At 37.8% G+C, this 24,590-nt stretch overlaps 1 long non-coding RNA gene across 6 annotated transcripts; it reads left to right on the top strand.

Moving 5' to 3' along the window:
• The first annotated feature begins 1,898 nt into the window (after positions 1-1,898).
• On the top strand, positions 1,899-15,972 carry LOC139982328 (uncharacterized). 6 transcript variants are annotated; one of them, XR_011798131.1, is made up of 6 exons: positions 1,899-2,514; positions 4,572-4,699; positions 5,906-5,965; positions 6,404-6,460; positions 9,609-9,678; positions 13,490-15,972. It is a non-coding gene; the product is annotated as an uncharacterized lncRNA (long non-coding RNA). The 6 variants fall into 6 exon arrangements; XR_011798128.1 differs by having other exon boundaries at positions 1,901-2,514; positions 5,909-5,965; XR_011798130.1 differs by lacking the exon at positions 1,899-2,514 and adding an exon at positions 2,522-3,546 and having other exon boundaries at positions 5,909-5,965.
• The last annotated feature ends 8,618 nt before the right edge of the window (positions 15,973-24,590 follow it).

The raw sequence follows: 24,590 nt of genomic DNA, 5'->3' as shown, positions 1-24,590 counted from the left end.
AGCTGCACTGATTAATGTTTGTTTTGCTTGTTGCCTACAATATAATAAGTTGGACGTTGAATAATGCCGTTTGTACTAACATTGTTTTCAAGTTTCAAGTATCATTGTAAAATATCGCCAACATTATTTTGCCTATGCGAGGTTACCGTAGTTTATATGAATAGCTGAACGCGATTTGACCTTGTGTATTACGAAATAGCAGTTGCTACAGAATTGATGAATTGAGGATTTTGTTTGCTCAATAAACAAAATAGTGTTGGCTAATACAATAATTGCTTTCGTTTTACTGAACTTTGGTTTATTGAGACTATTATAAGATAGACTGCAGTGACACGTACCCCAACCACGTTCATATCAGTAAAGAAAGACTGCATTGTGTCTTCTTAGAACGTATTAGTTATGATAAAGGGTTTGAATACATAAATATATTTCTGAAACGGTCTGATTGTGACGATAGTGTAATAGCTATGGTGCATTTCGCTCTCATGTTTGAAGTCGTATTATACAACGTGGTTGGTTAACACATTGCATTGTGTTAGTTCATTGTATAACCTGACTTTAATTAAAGTTTCGAAACGACTACAATGCTTAAATTTGGTGGTCGGTTATTTTTCAAAGAAGCGTCAGTCAGTTATATCATATAAGATACGAATTTATTGAGCGTTGTTCTGTCTTATCAAATACGTTATTTTCCTGAAGCAGTATTTTGCTACTTACGTTGAGCATTAATGTTGAGTTGGCCTTGAGTTTAAAGGGAAAAATGAAATTTGTCACCATTTTAAAAAAAAGTATTTTGGCAGATTTCGGGGCCCAAAAAAGGTCAGGAAAACAGTGTGCTGTGCCAAGAGCTTTAATGAGAGCGCTTGTCCAAAATCGTTGTAGCAGATCATATTTTCCCATAACTACTTAGCCCCTCTTGCGGGAAACATGTTGCCGTCTTGCGGGAAACTTGACACGACTGCCACTTACTTAATATGGTACTACTTAGCCCGTCTGGCGGGTAACATGTTTCCAAAACTTTAGACGACTTCAACTAACTTGGTCAGATGCTACTTAGCCCGTCTCGCGGGTAACATGTTCAATACTTACTGGAGAATAAGTAGCAAGAAGACCAACCAATTTAGTTGTTTTCGCAAATTTTACTAACAATGCTATCATATCTCATTCATCATCGGAATTCTTGCTTCTATTTTTTGGTGACCGCTGAAAATGTTGCACAGCAGATTGTTCCGACTCTTAAGGGTTCACTGAATCTACTAACATTAACATCGTATACATACTCGTGTATTTATCGTTCACATGGTTTTGATCAAGTTCGTTGTTATCCATGTCTCGTAATATATTCGTAACGTATGTACATAGCAGGTTTATTTATTTAATGCTTGACATGGTCATTTTATTATAAAGTAACTTCCTTTTGTTATCAGACTGAGGACCGTCAGAGCTTACATAAACTGATGTCAAATACAGTAACGCTAAGCAAAGATGACAGTAAACATTTCCAAGGATATACAATATAGCTCTTACTCAATGCATCTTGTAACAAAGTACGTATCACACTAATATGTATTTTAATTTATTCACTATCGAATATAATAGAGCCTGTACTATATATATATATATATATATATATATATATATATATATATATATATATATATATATATATATATATATATATATATATATATATATATATATATATATATATATATATATATATATATATATATATATATATATATATATATATATATATATATATATATATATATATATATATATATATATATATATATATATATATATATATATATATATATATATATATATATATATATATATATATATATATATATATATATATATATATATATATATATATATATATATATATATATATATATATATATATATATATATATATATATATATATAGTTATGAATGCGGGCATATGTTTACATTCGTGGGTGGTAGCTGGGGCCTATGTGTACCTTGGGCATCTGTTTACCAACTTCTTGGTAAACATAAGTCTGAGACATTACCAATTCAAATATCGTGCGTTGTGTAAACAAATTTCACTTCGAATGTAGACAACATGATGGTATTTATCAGAAATTAACTTAGAATTAATTGTATGTTCTTGCGATAAAGAGCATTTTCAGTGCAAATCTGAGCCTCACTCAGCAGTGTATATAACGTTATTTTCGCATACGGTGTATGTAGGATATATGTTAACCTCAACTTTCCGCTCAATATACGGGAAAACTAGGATATATATATTAGCGACATCCCGAATTTGTATTAAAGACACATGATTGCTATTCTTGGTGAAATTTGGAATATTCTGGATGTAAAATAACGAAAATTGGCAATTTTAGACCATCGCAGTACGAGACTTGTAACGACATGGCGCCATCAACCGTTTAGACACAGCACAGACGTATACACTGTTCGTACGTACACGAAGTAGGCTACGACTGTTGTACACATCCTGTATATCATCCAGCAACGTAAGTACAGTATCTCATTTTAGCTGTAATTTTATCGGTGAAAGACTACCGATAAGGTGCTCACTTGAAACCAAGGCTTACGCATTGCCTGAATATCCAATATACTTTATGTGAAACTTGTCGCCACTAACAGCAGTATTATTGGATGGAAATTGTGCATATTAGCCGGTTGTATGGCATACTGTACCTTAGGCAAGCCTAAGCTAGGTACTATAGGGTAGGAGGTATCGAGTGTGCCGAGCCGAACAAGTACCTATCTCAGACATTAGGCTACTTGTTTATATTTGAAGGTCATGAGTAGGGAGCTTTGGGGCTTCCTTGCTGTTCTAAAGAATTGTAGCCTAAATTTACGTGTTACTACTACTAGTATCATGGTGGGATAATTGACGCACTTAAGCCTATAGGATTTGATCAACGATGTACAGTACTGTATATCAAGGAAAAATCCAAATCACTCAACTGTATGTGTTTTTCATATGTGTAGTTCCTCAGAAATGTAATGATCTCTAAATATTTAGGGTTCTGTGCTTATGCACTGTACAATTGAGCAGAATTTGACCTCAAAATGTCTGCCGTGTCAAGTTCTTTCATGGCCGTGGCTATTCTTACGACGAGTCGTAACAATTATTTATAAACTATTCTTACGACAAAGGCAAATTCAAGTGCAGTAAAGTAAATAAAGCAACTGCCATGTAGTAGGGGTAACCCTAACCCTAAACATAACCCTAAACCTCAATCCTAACCCTTACCCTAACCGCAAATTATTGTTACTCCTCGTCGTAAAAATAGTACTCCTGGTCATGAAAATAGCAACTGCGCATGCGTAGTCGGAAATTATTCTTACAACTAGTCGTAAGAATAGCCACTTTGTTCTTTCATACCCCTAAATTGACACATTCGTTGATAAGCTAACTGTAGTGTAGTGTAGTGAGGCCTTAGTATACATCAATTGACTTTGTATGCAGTTTGCTATGCTCTGAGCCTCTAAGCTCAGACAGGTCAGGTCCCAGAGATAAGTGGTATCATATTGAGGTATTGTTGGTTATTTTTAGGGTGTAAGATTCCAAATGACCAAGAAACGTGCAAAACTGGGTGGAGGGTGTTAAAAGCTTAAGAAAAACCACAATTTGGTCAGCAAATAGCTGAAATGGGTTCAAGCTGATGAAATATGTAATTCTGCTACACTGCAAAATGTTTAGGTGGCCTGCTGTATCGTTGCTAGTAATATTTGAAGGTGTGTCAATTACGAGGGTGCGTCAATCATGAAGCCTTTACTATACTACAGTTAGTTACTACTGCACGTGTAATGTATTAAATGGTGATACCTAGTACTAGGTACTGCAGTACTACTACTGGTAGTCCTACAACTTACAAACTACGTGTAGGCTAATCAATCGCAAATTCAACTAATTCAATGCATCCTCACTAAGAAAGTAAGTATCACATTTATCATGCTGGCAAATCAAAGCAGCTGTCACCACTGCCATTACCACTCAACAATTTGAACAATAAAGTACTACCGTGGTATTGGCGATTTTCTTTGAATAAAGGACCCAAGGAGTTCTCAATCATCATATTTTTCTGATGAAATGCAATTGGTTTTTGATTTGTTAGTGCAATGTGAATTGTGTAATTTCAATTGAACAATGCTTTGATAGGGAAATATTGGAAGGTTTGGCTGTCAATAAATTTGAGCTTAGGCTGGACAATTGTTTAATCAAAATCTTCATGACTTATGGAAGTGGATTGACTTCATTTTAGTCCATATAAGATTGTATATTCAATCAACAGGGAACATAATGAGAATGCTCACGCTTCAACCTACCTTTTGGAGATAAAGCCCACCAGCCTGCTATGCTTGACTAGTCTAGAATTTTTTATTCATTTATGGCCAGACACAATTGTTCAAATAGTGCAGATTAGAGAAGGGTGTCTTTGAACTCAGTCACATCTATGTATAATACTCATAGAGTAACATAACATATCCTAGGCCTATACTGTTACTTTAGTCTTAGAAGAGTTGTGACCATCCATCTTACACCTATTTTGTATTTCAGACCTGTAGATGAAGTTATGTCCAAGATTAAGAAAAACTAGCCATTTGCAGGCAGCTACTGTATTAACTACTGCAAAGAGAAAACAGATCACACTTCATTGACATCTTGTTGGATAGATGACAAAATAGGTACAGTTCATTGTTAAATTTTGTATCTTTTCCAGTTAAACTTAGTACAAAGCATTTTGTCAGAGTTTATATGTAACCTAAAGTGTGCTTGCTGTATTCTAAGTTCCAACATTCAACATGCCAACTCTACAAGAGATAATGCTCAAGCCAAGCTAGACATGATCTGAACCTCTCAGAATCAATCAGTTTAACAACATTTATTTTTTCATCGTCTTTGCAAACTGAACTGTACCAGAAGAACACATACTAGTGAAAAACATAAGAAGAATGATGTATATATTTCCAGGCTAATTTGAAGTCAGAGCTTTTTTTTTAACTTCTACAGTCTACAGCTACAATGTAATCTCATAAGCTTTTAAAGTGATAGCATGCTTAATATGGGGCCAGTAAGTACAGATCTTTAAGATACAATTAGTTGATTTGTTGCAGTTTCTGTGATCATGGGAGATGTATACGTCTCACATCTCAATTGCTACACATACCAATTTTCTTGCAAAATTTCAAGATTTTGTGTCATGTTATATACAGAAAAGGTAATGATCCGGCTGCAATAGTCTCTTTAAAGCTTTGATATGAGATTGATATAAACTAGTGTTTGCACAAGTAACCCAAGTACCCGCCCAACTGATTGCTACCTGGTTCCGAACATACTACCCGGTTCCGACGTAAAATGTAAAGTTATATTTTTGTACAAAATGTATAAGTTTGTTCAGGAAACCTATTGCCGCATTGTGTTTAATGTTTGCCACAATGCCACCGAAAAATAAATTACAGTTACTGTAGAAATGTTGATACGACTTGAATCCATAGTCGCCATAGTCACAAGCTGCTACTGTATTTCATCAGTAAACACGTCTGATTCTTCAAGAATTGATGTATGTTACGCCTAATGTTCAGTTGTAACATAAGAACAGGCCTCGGAATATGGCCAATATTTTTACTCAAAGTAATGATGCACAAGTAAGTGCAAACTTCCCAAGTTAAAAAGCAACATTGGAGTAGTTTTTAGTTGTTATGATTTTTTTATGTTATGTTCTGTCTGGTAATGTTCTACAGTAATTTTAGAGAAGTTACCACAGTACTGTTAGGTACCTGAACCTCCCCCCCCCCCCCTTCTCCTTCATATCTCTACTTACATCAATTCTTTAAAGTGCATTGAATTTCATTTATATTAAAATCAATTGAGGAGTATTTGTTTCTCTTTAGCAGCCAGAGAATGAGGAAGAAGCTACAGACAGTGATGTCAGAGATAACTCTGTAGTACCCGTAAGTTTTTGTTGCACTTGTTTTCCATTCTGTTGTTTCGGACAAATTTGTTTATAAGTCAGGTAAGTTGCAGACATTTATGGATATGATTGCACCTGTGCACTAGCTCTTTTTACCACACAGAAAAGTGATACTCTGATAAGCCCTTTCTCTGGAGAGTTAAGACTTTGTATTTCTGTGGAGGTGTGAGTGTGTGGGGGGGGGGAGGGGGGATAGCATGGGATTGGCTGGTAATCAGTTTGTTCATGGCTGAGTGCCTGAATTTCTTGCTGTCAAAAGTTCTTGCAGTCAAAAGTTTGCTGACTACTGGTTTAAGTACACTGGTTTGAAACCACAAACCTATTTCATATAAAATACACTTATATTTAGTGTTGCCCTTTATTTAAAATACTCTTTCATTATACTTCATTCAAATCTACAAAATGAAATTTCTTCCAGGCAGCGACCAATGACAGTTCCAGCCTGGAAAACATGTCCTTTTGTGGCCTTTTGAAGGTAATCCTTCTGCTTTATTGATCATCTAAGAAAGATTCATCAATAGAAATTAAGGCTGTGTAAAACAGAGCAATATAAATCATGCTCATCTAATCAATACTGTAGTTCGTTTAACAGCCTTTACTGTACATTAACTTTGACAAAGGCTTGCTTTTATTTTACAGTATTGATTGATTGTTTACTTGGTTGATTAGTTGGTTATGTTTGATTATTTAAATATCTATTTTTATTGCAACCCCATTAAAAGAAAACATTTAATAAAATGGATAAATCTAGGACTATGTCAATGTGTTAAAACTATAAGATATATCTCTTTGCAATTGCAATGCAAGAAAGCAAATTGCAAAAACATGTGTCAATTGAGCAATAGGATCTATGGTACATGACCCTAACCTGCTAGGATCACCTTAAATAAACTCAATGTTGACATTGTAATAATGTGTCAGAACTCATTCATGCTTGCTTCATATGTTATTCCATACAGATAGCAATTATCCCCTACTCATATCTTAAAGTTAAACCAGTCCATGATGAAATGTTGAAAGGAATAATATATCCTAAAGTATTCACTAGAAAGCGGACAAGTCAATACCAAATAAATTGGAAAAAGGCAAAAAGAGTACTGCATAGAATCCAATATTAAAGCACTATAGTGAGGTTGATCTGTATACATCTTATTGCCATTTATGCATTTGGGATTTTTAGTGGGTAAACTTCATGTTCATTGTGTATCTGTAAATGTTTGTTCATTCATTCAATAACTTTAAGAAATTGTTTATGCCCAGTTAGAATACTCACTCTAAAACCACATTGAGAGTTGCCTCCTCTGTTGATTGCCTAATTTTGTTACTGCAGGCAATACTGCATGTGCAGAGGTTAACATTGATCCCTTTTGACCCTGTTTGTAATGGGGAGAAACATTGGGGCTGTGAAAAATTATCCCTTGGCTTCTGTTTTGCAACAAATGGCAAGGGAATGGGGAATTTCTTGTCCTATATTGCTCTGTACGTACATTAAGGTCAAAAATAGCAGTGCTAGACATTTCACTATTAATATAGCATACTTAATAATGTTGCCCCACTCCAAAACATCTCCCCCTTTCTATTCAATCTCGACCCTACCCCTCATCTAAACCTGTTAAGCAGACCCAATGCAAGATAACATTGAAAGTTTCCTCCCTTTTAGATTGCCTTATTATGTTATTGATAACTTTCAATTATGAAGAGGTAAACATAGACCCCAATTATCCATATTTGCAATGAGCCACAGGGATTTATTGTGGGCTATCAAATATTCCCCCAGCTGGCTACCATCTGGAAGCTAAGGGTAGATTTCTTGGTGGTCCTGATTTATCCCCCCCCCCTTATCCTCCCCTCCTTGTTTGGCTAAACTACAGGATATATCCCTACCCTACTTTTCTTCTTTTTATTATCTAACCGATTTAATTTCACGGTAGTATTCTTAGATATACTTCCCAATATACCTTTGCCTATATGTAATAATGTTCACCTACTCCCAAATATCTTTGTCACATTTTTCCTTTAATCTCTACCCTCACCCATTCTCCATGCCCTCGTATGCATGAAACGATGTAAAATCAAATTGAGAGGTGCTTCCTTTATTGATTGTCTAATTTTGATAACTGCAATACTTAATGTGTATAGGTTAACATAGACCCTATTTTAAACTGTTTCCAACGGAAGGATCGGAGGGGGGGGGTGATCATTGGGGCTCTGAAGTGTACCCCCAGCTGGCTTCCATCTGGAAGCTGAGGGTAGACTTCTTGGTGGTCCTGATTATGTTTTTAAGTCTTCCCTGTGGATGCTCTGCCTCCCCCCCCCCCCTTGTTTGTCCAAGCTACTGGGCATATTCCTGCCCTGAAGCTAAGGGATGACTTCTTGGCGGTCCTGATCCCTGTTTGATCCCCTTCCTTTTGATAAGCTACTGGGTATATCCTCTGCCTTCCTTTTTTGTTGCCTGGCTAATAAATTAATTTCAAAGGTGGTATTCCTATATACTTACTAATACCTTTGCCTATATGTACTTAAGTTATCCCAAACCAATATATTTCTCTTGATCACTCTTAATGTAAAGAGGTTAAAGATGTATAGGCCCCTAACTAAATGCTATACTTGCTATATGATTTCAAACTGCACTTTTCCTGGAGGCATTACCCTCTAAACTTTTCCCATAATGCTAAATAAGCAAAGAAGATGGCTGGATGTCCCAGTGAGGTAAATTACCTTCAGGGTGGTAATATGAAGAGTATAAAAATTATGACCATATGCAATGGACCATATTTGAAAATTTTGCATATTTGGGGTCAATACAGCATACCTTTAACATAGACCCTTTTTACCCTGTTTGTAATGGGAGAATCATTCAGGGGCCGGGCTGTGAAACATTTCCGTTCTGTCTTGAAGCTAAGGATGTTAGGGGGGGGGGGGGTTTGTTGGAGTTGCCTTGACCTCCATTGCTTTGGCTATCCTGTACTTTGAGGTTAAAGGTAGCAATAGTAGTATTTCATTTATGTACTATTTTAACCCACGTTAAAGAACCCTCCCACTTTCTGTTCAATTCCTACATTTACCATCATCTACTCCTGGTATGTATTGAAAACCAATGCCAAATCACATTGAGAGATAACTCCCTTATTGATTTTGTAATGTTGTTACTTTCACACAAAATATTGTATACCTTGAAACTTTTGCTATAACCTGTATAGGTTTAGTATACACCCCATTGAAGGGTAGGGGGAATGGTGATGGCAAATGGGCTGTAAATTTGTATCTCTTGGCTTCCACTTCAGCTGAAGGGATGTACATACCACATAGTATATGTCCCACCTATTTTCTCTTGCTATAAGAATTTGACTCTCCTGTACAAAAAAAAAATGCAATGACTCTCTGTAGAGTAAGCAATTACCCTGACATGTCACACAATTGAATAGAAGCATGCTGATAACAGCCAATCATATATGGTGTAAAATAGTTTTTGAATAATCTACCATTTGATTTTAAAATATTGTATATAGGACTTTTGACATCATATACTATTTTAATTGTACATGATTTCATCTCATTCAGCTAGTTATGTTCAATCTTCCTGATCTTCCAAAATTATGATGTGTTGGATATTTGTTTTGCAGAAACACACACAAACTGACTGCAACAACAAGACAGATGGAAAATATTCAGTCTCTGAATCATATGAGGATGGTGAGTTTGACTGTTTCTCCACAGGATTGTCCTTAGCCGGCTAACTAAATGTAGTACCTTGTAAATTTCCAGCTAACTGCACTCATATAAAAAAGTGAGGTATATGACTAGAACAGAACAACTGTTGAAGATATAATCTTATAGGTCATACTGCTGTATTGGCCCCAAATATAGCATGCTACCGCAAAAAAAAGTTTCCTACAATTATGTAATCCACCTGCCATGGTCGTAAAATGACCTCATTTTAACAGTTAGCCTGCACTGCCTGGCACATATCTTTCCTTGTATCAGAATCTTTGTGTATAGACACTGTCTTGTAAACTACACTGTCGACATATAACGATATATTACCACACAGTGTTTACACGAAGAACCTCACAGTGTCAAGCTGTGCAGACTACTTCATAGTGACCATCATCGAGGTAAATGAATCTGGAGAAACTATCACACAGTAAATACGCGTGTACCATGCATGGAGGGTCATGTGATGTGTCCAGGGTGGTACTAATATATTACTCTCCCCATTACGCATGATGATTTCACCCAACTAGTACGTAAATGTGTACGCGTGCTTAGAGCAGCAGACGACACCCGTTACCTAGCAATAACCGTGCATGTAGCCTAACGTGATAGCTATATTCCCGTCGAGCAGCATTAGGCTCTGTCCCATGGAGAATTCCATGGTTGCACTGAACTAAACATTTCCCCACAGCAACACGTCCAGTTCAACAATCCTTTTCGACAAAAAATCGTTCTTGATAATACAATTCAGACATCGACATTTCCCGCTGCAAGCCCAATGTATCTGTACTTGTTCTGTGCCAGCATGTCTAACGTTAGCATATTAGCTATGAAGTACCAGTACCTTCTTATGCCGTTAGTTCCCATGTCCGAACCGACAAATCTTTCACGAAGTCACTAACACTATTCTCGAACTGCTACACAGAAATATCAGTTTGGTACCACCCTGGAACACATCACATGACCCTCCATGCATGGTACGCGCACGCCCAATTGACATGAATCCTCCAGATTCATTTACCTCGATGGTGACCATCAGTGAAGGTGGCAGGTTGATAACATAATTACGAAACTTTCCTGGCTATTGCGTGCTATAATTGGTCACAACACAACAGATTTTGCAATGTAGCATTTACACATACTGAAATACAAACTTTTCTTACTTTGGTAATAAACTGGAAACAACAATTAAGGCTATTTAGGGACCACTTTCATCTAAAGGCTAGAGGGTTCAGTTGAAATTCACTGCCAAAGTCTGAAAACCTCAAGTAGCAGTGGGTACATTGTTTAGATATTAACTCTTTATCTTTAGACATTGATCAATTTATAAAGAAGAATTCCACTCAAAAACTTGCCTGAATTCATCCTTTCATATACAAATTTAGTCAGACTATAATCAAGCATTCACATTTAAGCATGTCCGATATGAGGAGAAGAAAGAGCATGGGGAAATTCATCCTCATCACAGTAAGCTGGTCAACCATTAATACTCATTTACATAAGGACAAGCACACAATCTGTAGGCATACATGACACTTAAAGAGGGGGTGAAATGGACAGATTTATGAATCATCATTTTATATACATTCGTAGCTTTCCAATGATACACAATTTGTGTCAAACAAAGCTTGCATCCTCCAGGAATAAACAATCAAAAATTCTCGGGCAATAAAATCTTTCCAAAAAATTGTTGTATATATGGTCGAGGAACCCAGCTCACTTCCGAGACGCTTTTTTTACATTCTTAAACTTCTGAGTACACACAACATTACACTGTTGCAGTGCTCTATAGTAATTGCGATTAGGTGACTGGCGTTGTGTTATGATTTTAACGTAACAATTGGATGATACAACTTACACAGGCTAGCCTGTTATAGAACGTCTATTAGTTAGGTCTAGACCCATGTTACTACTACTAGTACTATAGGGTTGCACTTGCACTGTAAGTAACACAATTTATAGAAGATTTGCTACTTTGTTAAGTAGCAGGATCATCGACATTCGAGTAAATTTAACTCATATTATGGTCTTAATAATGGTGGTTTTGTCAAAATTCCGTCCAATTTCGGTTCAGGATAGTCCAACCATTCTGCTCGGGGACTTCCATCGGCAGCAACGCGTCTCGGCCATCGGGAACGTATTACAATTCTTCTGCAAGGGGCTCAATTGATAGGATAAAACACCAATATCTTCATCACCCTCAAAAACTATTTCCTCTTCTTCTTCCTCAAGAAAATAATTGTTGTCAAAGCTTTTGAATGTTCTGAGAGGTAAAGGTCCATTTCCTCGGAATCGGAAGATTCGGGAGATGACTTTTTCAGTTGATGAGGAGAGTGTGTTGTAGTTACCTGTACTTAGTAAACTGAATGACGCCGTAACAGTAAATATCGGGCAGTCGGCTTTGGCTGAAATGGTCCCTTTACTGACGTCATATGAACTGCAGGTTTTTTCACAAGTGTCTGCTCGGGAGTTCTCTGGGGAATACTTCGACAGCGAATTTCTGGCTTTGGCAGCTGCATTTACGGGAAGTAGTGAATGCATGGTGTTGAAGTAATGTAGATAAATATTTCTAAGACATGAAAATCCACCATTTCATCCCCTCTTTAACTTCCAAGTTATGTCTCATACAAGAGTTGAATTTGATTAAACTCATGTGTTTTTGCACCATATTGGCTGAAAAAAGCTTGCTTTACTTTTGGAAATGTCAAGAAGTAAAACCATAGTCAACCAGGAAGCTCATAGCCCATAGTTTTTATGTCTATGTTACTTCAGATTTAAGGCAATGAAGACTCGCCCCAAACCGCGTGCGGCCATCTGCAAAACTTAACTTTCTGTTGGTTGCAAGTGAAGTTTTGTTCGTGTCGCTTCAAAATGCCGACAGTAATGAAACGTGATACCGTGTTATCTTTAGCTGGACCTGAGATGTCCATTGCTGTATCGTGTATACACTGTGCCATGGGTATTGACCGCAGCTGTATGTACTGACTGTACACTAGTGTCTTATTACCGACGGTAGCAAGCTGTGTGTGTATTTTCTGGCATCGTTGGTGGTGTCTAACACTTCTGTTACACCTCATTCGAAACTAGGTCAGATTACCGGCATTAGATGTTCTTTTTGCGCGAGTCTTCACACCCTTTAATTGCCGTCATAGTTTGTTTTGGGTCAGCCAGAATGAAAGTTTGAAACAGTTAAGTGTAGTAAAACAGAAATGAAGTATTTTTTTTTTCCTTTAAAATGTAGAAGCCTGTATTATTCATTCTCTTCGTCGTTATGTACCGTTGCTACACAACATTGCTAATCTGTCACTCACATGTAATATTGGTTTATTGCAATGTGAAATCAAGTGGTGAAACACACAGAATGGACAAGAGTGGACTAACTACACTGTAAGACAAGACTGGACTAACTACACTGTAAAACTCCTTGTCCCTTAAATCATTCTGAACCACAATATGGCTATGTTGATGAATAATCCAACCAGAGTTCATAAGTAATTTAGGCTGTTATCATATATATATCATATACCACAGGAAAATTTACACCAGAACCTGATAAAAGAAGCATGGAACTGGGAACACTTCGTGAAAGTTGTGAAAGTGTCTTCATCTGAATTTATTGAAATCTATATTTCTTTTTAATTAAAGAAGACATCAATGTCGATATCAGTAATGATTGGCTCTGTGTACAGTGAATGTTATTGGGCAGTTTGTGGTGACCGTGGGTGTTACCAATGCATTTGCAACCATGGTTTAAGTGCAATTTGTCATTTCTTTTACTTCTTATTTACAGCTCATAAACCGCTTCAGCAAAGGCAAGGATGTCCACAGAGATTGTCACAGTGCCCATTCTGTTCAAAGACCTTGGCTGGATCTCAGCTTTCTCGACAAAAAGAAATCAAGAACCATTTCAATTAAGAATTTTGACAAAAGGTGACCATATTTGACTATATAGCATATTTGGGGCCAATAGAGCGTACCTTTGATACACTGTTCATTTCTATCACTTTACCTCCATTGATTCATTAATGTGAAATTTAATTTCTTATCAGTACAACTTTCATGTTTAATAAAAGCAAAATTGACAGTCTACTGTAAATGTGATGCCCATTTGGATGAATCTCAAATAATAGTTAAAGTAAATTTCACATGGCTTTACTCAGCTTAGTTTTTCATCAATATATCATCATGATACATTGTTGTTACACGATGCACATTACAAACATTGTACCATGGGTGATTCATTAAAATGTGTATATCTGATCATCACCACAATCTTCCTTCTTGCAGAGCATAAATCCTTTCTACTTTAGCTGTTCTCTTGTTGTTATGTGACTGTTCATTGCCAATTTTCTAAATTACTTATCAAAGTTTACTTATTTTTCAACTCACAATATTCACACAACACATTTTTCTTAGAGAGTTTTGTTTATTTTCCCTTCTTAATAGTTGAATCAATGTGCCACATTGGAATAAGAAAAGAGACTTTAAAAAGAAATAAAAAAGAGAAAAAGGTTTAGCAAGTTCAACACCAATTGACTGTTATTAGTCACAACAAGTTCAACAAGATACTTACAAGTTTATACAATAGAAAGCAGTAGTGGCTCTTGCTGTATTTATCATTTAAGTCACAACAGGTTGAAACAAGTTTCATCGGAATTTGCTGTATTAACGGGGAGAAATCTGTCAATTCGATAAAACCAATAATAATTGATACCCTATTGTATGACACTTAGTTTGGCTCTTGTTTGTTAATCATAAGTGTCTGCATGTGTTATGTTGAGACTCTTGTCACTGAAGCTAATTATCACCAGTATAACTGTCTTCATTCTATAAATTGAATTATTATATTATATTGAATTGTATTGAATTATTGTAATGAAATGACCTAATCTTAATCTTCATTTTTCATTGGATCATTTTGATCTCTGGAGTTGTTTTTGCATTGTTGACTTCAATTATTCAACAAGGATTTTCCTAAAAATATATGACATTTGCATTCAGTGTTGTAGCCATAATTGACATAATTTTGCATGAAAAAATCACCTAATATACTGTCACACATTGAAATTAATTATCTCATGCATTCTGTGTTGTATCTTTGACCTCCTATGTATAAAATAACCAAGCATATAGTGTCAAGCATTGTAATTCTTCATTTCATTCATTTTGTGCTGTAGCCACCATGTACTTTACTTAATGTTAACGAAATAGCATACTGGTGCATTCTTCATTTCATGCATATGTATTGCAGCTATCTTTGATCACCTTCGCATGAAAAGAAATCACCCAAACCTACTGTGAAAGTCAATATTGAGAATGACTTAAAATATGATATAGATAGTCCCACCATTCAGATGTAATTTTTTTATTTAAATGCACACTGAAAGTGCCTTTATACTTGGTACTGTATGTTAAGGATCATGTATGCACTTTTAACAGTAGAGTTAACAATTGAAATGGAAATAACTGGCTGAAAAATTACGCTTTAAGCATTGTTGTCTAATCATTCCAAGTAGCTGGAGTACTACTCAGTCTAGCACACATACCCCACTAGGACTTCTATGGCCTGCACTGACAATCCCATGTTCAAAGACATTCACAATTTATGAAGGACAAAAGGCATTGTAGTCAAGCCTAAGTGGTCTTGTGGAGCCAGATTCGCTGATAAAACATTTTACCCTTAGGCTTGCAGGTTAAAGAAAGCAGCATGAAAGCTTGAAAATAAAAGATAAAATAAAAAAAAATATATGTAAAAGACAGAAGGAAACAACTTAGGCTCATATTCCGCTATTTTGTAGTACCGGTACTATAAGATTTCAAGGCCAGAATTCTGCCAAAATTAAGCATTTCATAGTGATGGAATCCTCTGTTTCAGGTATTGTTTAAAGTGAACTGTCACAAATTGGTATTGTCCTATATGCATAATAGACCCATTCATTAATGGTTCATCCACCTGTCCTACTTTTGAATATATTTGTTAACTCACAATTGAAATATTATGTAACATCTTGCCAGTCCAAACGCTTTGCATAAGTTTAATCCTCTTGGGATTACATAACACAAGTAAAACCCTTTGTGTAGGTTAATAAATGTGACAATTAAAAAAGCATGAAGTTTGTCTTCATTTGTGTTTGTGCTTTTGTAATCTTTTGTAGATTATTTAGGCAACCAGATGGAACAAGATGGAAAATGTAGTAATTCACTTTGCAGTACATTTCCCCATCCTTGTCTTTTTTCTACATTTAGACTGGAGAGGAATGTGTTTCTTCAAAGTTTCAAACACTCATTTGGAACAAATAATTTCAGCTTCATTGTTTGTTTTCCATGATTGAACCCTATACTATAGGAGAGGGGTGTTAAAACTGTCCAATTTACCTTGGCTATGTACCTAATGAGGTGTTATGTATCATCCTCCCTTTTCAGTGGCTGACCTGTCCATTCAGGTCAAGGTAGTAGCAGTCCTGGATATTTCACTTATACCATTTGTAAACTAAATGAACCTACTCCAAAACATCTTCCTCTTTCTCTTAATTGCTGCCCTTACACATCCTTCACCCCTGGTATGCAGTGAATCAATGTATCTGTCTTGCAAAAAGGGGGAGGTACAAAGCCTGCCCACTCATTAACAGTGTTCGATATTTCATTTACTTATGTTACCCAACTCCAAAACACCATCCCCTGTTTCTTCAATCTGTACCCTTACCCATTCTCCATCTCGTGCTATGCAGACCCAATGCAAACTCAAATTGAGAGCTACCTCCCGTATTAATTGCATAGTTTTGTTACTGTAATTCACAACTGAAATAGACCCTGAACACTTTGATGCAATATCTGATGACAATAAATATACTGGTTAACATACACCCCACTTTTTGGACAGTGAAGCCTTTCCTGTTGTTTTAATGCAACTAGGCGGAGGGGGTTTTGGCCCTACTTTTTTTCTATGACCTGTACATTGTCATAAAAGTAAGTATTCCTAAAGCATTAACTAACAAGTTTGCCTATATATAATGTTTCACGACTCAAAATCATTTTCCAGTTTGTGTCCACCCCGCCCCCTACATCCCCGGCATGCACTGAAGCAATCCAAAATGACATTGGGAGCTGCCTCCTTTATTGATTGCATAATTTTGTTTCTTTCACGCCAGATATAGACCTTCAAAACGTAAGTGCTAAATCTGATAACACTAAACATATGTGGAGATTAATATACACCCTTTTTTTTGGTGGGGGGGGGGCTGTGAATCATTTCCATTTGTCTTTTATGCAACTGAGGGGAAGTGGGTGTCCTGCCTTTCCTTTCGTCTATGGGTTACCTGCACAAAGTTGGTATTCCAGGATAATTTAACACATAACTTTGCCTACATATGATTTTACACCACTCCAAAACATGTTATCCTTTGTGTCCAGGGCCCACCCTTACCCATCCTCTCCCACTAGCATGCAGTGAACCAAAGCAAAAACACATTGGGGCTTCATCCCTAGATAATTGCATAATTTTGTTTCCTTCACACCAGATAAAGACCAGCCTACAACATTAATGCTATATCTGCAAATGCTAAATGTATGTAGATGTTAACATACACCCCAGTTTCGGGGGCTGTGAATTATTGCTCTTTAATTATTCATGCTGTTAATGGGAGGGGTGTGCTGGCCTTCCTTTTGTTTATTTGTAACCTGTACATTACATCAAAGTTAGTATTGTAGGATATTTCACTACAATAACTTTGCCTATATATAATGTTACACAACTTTGATACATTTCTCCCTTGTGTCCAGCCCCACCCTAACCACCCCCTCCTCCAACCCGTGCGTGCATGCAGTGAAGCAATGCAACATACTATTGGGAGCTGCCTCCCTTATCTATTGCATTCCTTTCCTTTACACCAGATATATACCTTTAAAACATTAACAGGTGCGTATCCAGGGGGGGGGCGTTGGGGGCGCGCGCCCCCGGGGTAAGAAAAAGAGGAGAGAAAAAAAAGGGAAGAAAAAAGGAAAAAAGAGGGGAAAAAAGAGGAGGAGGAGAGGAAGGAAGGAAAAAGAAAAAGAAGAAAGAGAGAAAAAGGAGAAAAGGAGGGAGTAAAAGAAAAACGCGAAGACACCGGGAAGAGAAAGAGGAACAGTGACATCATTACAGCGCTGAAGGGTAGCCAGTGACGGATCAATGATTTCGTAAAAGTGTGACTCACCCTACCCCTTACACCGACAACTCCATTTTTTTGACGTTTCCATTTTCCCATCTCACTAATGATCTATATATATACTATATATGGTCTATCATAACGCGTGTGTAGAATTGTGCTATGAAACCAACTGTGGCTGGTCTCGAACTCAACCGTGTCGTCGGGGAACATGACGCATTTTGGGATGGGGACGACCGCCCGCCCCCCCCCCCATTCAGCATTTTTTTAAATGATATCGCTAAGTAATTTCAAAATAGAAAGTGCTTAGAGGCAACTTACAAGGCCTGGGAAGTGTCATTTCCAGATATCTGGGAGACATTTTCGGCCAAAATTTGCTTGTACGCTTCGCGCTAACAAATGGTCCTGGGTAGTGCCATTTCCAGCGATCTGGGAGGCATTTTCGGCCAAAATTTTCTTGTACGCTTCGCGCCAACCTATGGTGGCACTACGCTTAGATAATTTGCCTACAGGCTTCGCCCCTCCCTTGGCAAATTCCTCGCTACGCGCCTGTTCGAGTTTGTAACGCAAACAGCAGATATCACATCATATCAGTGAGCATGAAAATGGCGTTCCAGGATGAAAAGCCTCAAAACTGTCCGACTTGCCTGAAAAAATAACCAAATATTTTCGCGCGCTTCGCGCGCGTTCAACGTATTCATGTCAATATCATATAAGCAAGCATCGGTTATTACATCGCATGCCATCATGTACCGTACGGTCCGTTCAAATTGCGCAGTATACCGCGGGATGCTAATGTAAACAACGACAGGTCTCATGTAGATGTATGAAAAGCACGGAGGTCCAATTATGTCAAAACTCTCTTTTACATTAGTAATGGCGAATTAGGGGCTGCACCCCGGCCGCGCATTGGCGGAGCGTCAGGGGCGGATCCCCCCCCCCTGACGGACTCAAATGGACTGCTGGCGCCTTTTTCAGCTCTTTACCACTTTTTACTTATTCTAGATTATTGACTTTTTTATTGCGCTCTCATCTACTTATTGACATTTCTCACATTTTGTTGGTGTAATTTGGCGATGACACCTTATTCTTCGTTTATCTGCAAATTAGCCAGGCCCGGAAAGGGTCATTTCCGCGATCTAGGGAGTATCTTTACTCAAAAATTTTCTGTACGCTACGCGCCAACCAGTGGTGGCGCTCCGCTTAGATAGTGTCGAAAGCGCCCCTACAGACCATTCTCGCCACTCCTGACCAATACCCCTAGCTCCGCCACTGCCACCGCGCCTCCTACGCCTATGTGTGTAGTGTTCGCTTTCGGAAATATCTACTATTTTTTCATTTCCTTCCACCAAGTTTTATAATAGCCGTTATAAGAGGTTTTAATATTTGTACACCAATAAATTAACCGTGTCTGAATTTTAGAAAATTTCTGACCAACATTCTGCATCACACTTCCCTCTACTCGTGAAATTTTGACCGGTCTGTTAGGGGTTCAAGGAAGTTTTTCTATATTGGTTGTCCATATATGAAATTTAACATTGAACATTATGGGCATGTTTTGAAGTGAGTTTATTCACGAGAAATGTGAATTTTCAAATTCTGAACAAATATGGGGCTTAAAACCTTGAAAAGTGGGGCTGACGGGTATTGTGGGCCGCGACGTAGAATCACCTACAAAAGCAAAGACCCACAGGAGATGCGATCAGGTCGAACATGATGTGTGCCGGGTTGACAATCTTCAAAAAGGTTATGGATGGAATAAACTATTAGGAAATACTTGGTTCTCAGGCAAAAAGTGTACATCTGGTTGGTCATTTCAAGCCCGAGAAGTGCCGTTTCCGGTGATCTGGGGGGGGGTTTCAAAAAAAGAAATTTTCTTGTACGCTGCGCGCCAACCGATGGTGGCGCTCCGCTTAGATAGTAATTCGCGCCCCCCGGGTTGGAAAATCCTGGATACGCGCCTGATTAATGCCGTATCTGATTACACTATATATACATATATATAAGTAGAGGTTAACATACACCCCATTTGTAAGGACTGTGAATATTTTTCCTTTGTTTTGCATGCAGTTAATGGGACATGGTGTCCTACCCTACCTATTGTCAATGGGTTACCTGTACATTGCAACAAAGTTAGTATTCCAGGAAATTTCACTACAATAGCTTTGCCTATACTGTACTGTTTCAACACTTCACTACACTTTCCCCTTTGTGTCCAGTCACCACCCTTACTCCCAACCCCCCCCCACTCCAACCACCACTGCTATATAGAAGCACATTGGGAGCTGCCACCTATATCGGTTGCATAATTGTGTTTCTTTACACCAGATTTATACCTTACAAATAGAAGTGAGATAGCTGATAACACTATATATATATAGAGGTTAACATACACCCCATTTTTGTTGGGGAGGGGGTGGGTGTGGGGGCTGTGAATCATTTCCCTTTGTTTTTCATGGAAGTAAGGGGAGGGGGTGTATTACCCTTCCTTTCGTAATTGGTGACGGGTACACTAATGTCATAGTTAGTATTCCTGGATATTTCACCGATAACTGTGCCTATTTATAGTGTTACACCACTCCCCTGTGTGTCCAGCACCTTCCACCGCCTCACACACACCTTCTACCTCCTCCCACTCACCTTGCACCCACCTCCCCCAATCACATTCTACCACCTCGCACGCACCTTCCACTGCATCGCACCCCCCTTCCATCCCCTCCCACCCACCTCCCCCCTGCCTCACCTTCCCCCCTCGCACTCACCTTCACCCCATCTCACTCACCCTCCCCCCTGCCTCACCTTCCGCCGCCTCGCATGCACCTTCCCTCCCCTCTTACTCACCTCCCCCTCGCACTCACCTTCCAACGCCTCGCACACACCCCTCACCACCTCGCACACACCTTCCACTCCCACTCACCTTCCCCCCTGCCTCACCTTCCCCCCCTAGCACTCACCTTCACCCCTCCCACTCTCCTTCCCCCCTTGCCTCACCTTCCACCGCCTCACTCACCTTCCACCCCCCACTCACCTTCCCCCCTGCCTCACGCCCCCTAGCACTCACCTTCACCCCTCCCACTCTCCTTCCCCCCTAGCACTCACCTTCACCCCTCCCACTCTCCTTCTCCCCTTGCCTCACCTTCCACCGCCTCACACTCACCTTCCATCCCCTCGCACACACCTCCCCCCTTCACACTCACCTTCCACTGCCTCGCACGCACCTCTCACTGCATCGCACCCACCTTCCACCCCCTGCCTCACCTTCCACCGCCTTGCACCCTTCTTCCATCCCCTCCCACGCACCTTCCCCCTACCCACTCACCTTCCATCCCCTCGCACACACCTTCCACCACCTCCTACTAACCTTTCCCCCTGCCTCACCTTCCACCGCCTCGCACACCCCCCCCCCCCCCCCCCTTGGCATGCCGTGAACCAATGCAAAACATATTTGAAGCGTCCTCCCTTATCGATTGCATAATTTGTTACTTTCACACCAGATATATACCTTGATAGCATTGGTGCCATATATACTAACACTAAATGTATGGTGGTAAACAAACACCACAAAAATGGGATATGAAAAGCGCTCTGGGTATATGTTAACCGAAATGGATATACCGTTCCCCTATGGGCTATAGAATAACCCCTAAATAGTTTTGCCATCATATACCCCCTGGTATTTGACAAGTGGTATACAAGGTACAACATGACACCCTTACCATAGTGTTTGGTCACATGTCCAAAAGGCAACCGATACCCCACTTAGAAGGGTGTAAACATATGTCCCAATCAATATATATATATATATATATATATATATATATATATATATATATATATATATATATATATATATATATATATATATATATATATATATATATATATATATATATATATATATATATATATATATATATATATATATATATATATATATATATATATATATATATATATATATATATATATATATATATATATATATATATATATATATATATATATATATATATATATATATATATATATATGTAAATATACCAAACCTTGTTGTGTGTCTAGCAACAAGCGTGCCTACCCAAATTTCATAGTAATCGTATAGGTCAGATGTTGCTTGAAGCTTTTCAAACGGAATAAAGCCAGCTATATATGGTTGTTTATACATTGTAATTATTATTTTTTCCCATTCTATAGTAGATAAATATTGCACTTTGTTAAAAACCAAACAACATAGTATGGAATTTCTTACATTAAGGTAGCGTATTAAGGAATGTAACAAATTCACTCCGTAGCTTATCCTTTCTCTATATTCCTATATATTGCGTGAATTTGGCAAACGCTTTTAAAAAGCTCGATGGAGAAGGGAATGTTATCTTCTGCTCTGGTCTCTCTCTACCAATCCTCACATCACTAGAGATACTGGATATACCAACAGAAAAAGAGAGGAAAATAAGTCAAAACGAAGTGAATGCAACGTTAGAGGACATACAGTATTGCCCAAGATTCAAGCAGTTGATGTAAGACCATGAATAAGTTAATGAGAGTAACAGACGTGTAATCTAAAATTGTTATCTAAAATCAGCAATATTTGTAAATTGTTGTGATTGTTTTAAAAATAAGGGTCTTCTGGCATTACGAATTTAATGCGTAAACTATCTTACCATAACTCAAACGCAATCACATTGATATGTGGAAGCGATACAGGCAAACATATATATATAACAAACATTGCCTTACTGTACATAAAAAGCCAATGCTGATTCGATTGGAGCTATTCTGCGTCCTCTGTATAACTCAATTGCTTGTCTTATACATTGCTTTCTGAAGCAGGTTTGATTGCTGCTTGCTGCCGAGTTCTCTCTTTTTGAGACCTTCTTTGTCAAAATTAGAATCAAAGAATATTAACGGTATGGTACAGTAATAGCTCATTGATATTCTCTTTCGTTCTGAACAGAATAATCAGAAATATATTACATTAAATAGTGTCTTTTTTGATTCGGTACCTTACCCGTGTTTCGCTATTCTTGGATGTATTCGTTCTTGGTACGTCTGCATTAAACAAATCTCACATTTTGTTTCTCTGGCTTAGTCTATATACTGCTCATGACTTGTTATTGAAATGATTATTTTATTCTTTCTTTAATCGTAGTTTTCTGCTTTCCCGACGGGCGGGAAGGGCGCCACTACAAGTTACATTTCCAGTTTAGTCATTGGCTGCTGGATCTTGGAACTTCTTCAGTTTTTCTTGTAATTATATTACTTCTTTTCCTCATTTGAGAACCCACCGCATGATTAGTATTGCGGCAGTTACTGTGGATTTCGGTTCTATTAGAGTCCTGTTCAATATCCAATGCATGGTATTATCTGTGGAAAATGACACAATTGTGCCGTTGTTGTTATTCTGTGATACCCCGACAGAACGCTACACCTGAAACAGTGCGAATTTATAATTGATATTGCAATTAGTTTTTTCAGAGCCTTTGGTGTAAGATATTATATACTTGTTTTCGGCGTCCTCTTATTAAGGTCACAAATAACTTCTTTTGATATAACGAAACATAGCATCGACCAATACCCGCGGTCACTAAAGTCAAAAATTGAGATTGATCATCAAGTTGAACAATCAAGTTGAACAATTAATGAACGCTCTTGATCATCAACTTGAACAATGAACGCACTTATAACAAGAGCATCAATGACGCAGTATCTCAATACTGGAAGTTCTAATTTTGATTCCTAATTTCATATCTTTGCTCTGTCTCTACAATTATCAATATCAATCATGGATTCATGGTACAACAAATAAAGAACTTGCATTTACGCTACTTTGCCACGAATAGTCTCTGCAGGTCACACTTCATCCTGCGAATGTTGCCTTTAGCGCTCATTGCCTGTTTGTCGAGAAAACGGCGTTGCAAAGTAGAGTAATGTCATAGAATATTTAATAACTTGTTTTTATGTGGTATCCTTCATCTTGGGTCAGTCTCTGTTGGACTTTTTGGTCATATAATTTATGATGTATCAGGTTCCTAGACATCAATCAGCTTATCTTCGTGATGAATTGAAAGGTATTTTTGGATACATGAAATGTACATCTTATGTTGGAACTTCTTGTTAATATTTCTTCACACTGGTGAATATCAATGTGCGATTTAGAACAAAAGAATATAACAGGAAAGTTTTTTTTTCAAGGTTTATCAAAGTTTATTTAATCAATGTATAATGAATGGAATGGCGTGAAAAGTACTGGATTAAATTAAGAAGTCCAAACAGTTACTATATCCCAAGTGCCTGCATAGGAGAATCCAACCCGCAGATGCAGAAAGAGACCTGAAAATGAAAGAAAACAGAACGTTGGATAATAGGAGACATATATACAGCCACATGACGAATAATTTCACATTGCTTTTAAATACAACAAGCCCATATTACATAACACATTGTAGTGGAACTTGGAAATGCCTTTTCTCTCTAAAAATGACAGAAACATATAGCATTACAGGGTGAAGAACTTCGAAACAAAGTGAAATAGGCTTATGCACAACCAACCCCCCCCCCCAAAAAAAAATAATAAACTGCAATATGAATTAACACATAAAAGAATACTACCAAAATGCGTTGCAAACACTGTACGAAAATTCAGTGCACACTTATCAGTTGCCTTATCCTTTGGTCAAAATAGAAAACCAATGTTCACTTGTCACTGACTCGATCAACCTGTAATGTAGCCTGCAGTGACTTTATCCA

The sequence above is a fragment of the Apostichopus japonicus genome, chromosome 16, assembly GCF_037975245.1.
Source record: "Apostichopus japonicus isolate 1M-3 chromosome 16, ASM3797524v1, whole genome shotgun sequence".
Taxonomy (NCBI): Eukaryota; Metazoa; Echinodermata; class Holothuroidea; order Aspidochirotida; family Stichopodidae; genus Apostichopus; species Apostichopus japonicus.
The sequence above is the reverse complement of the archived record's forward strand: the minus strand, read 5'-3'. Positions and strand labels throughout refer to the sequence as shown.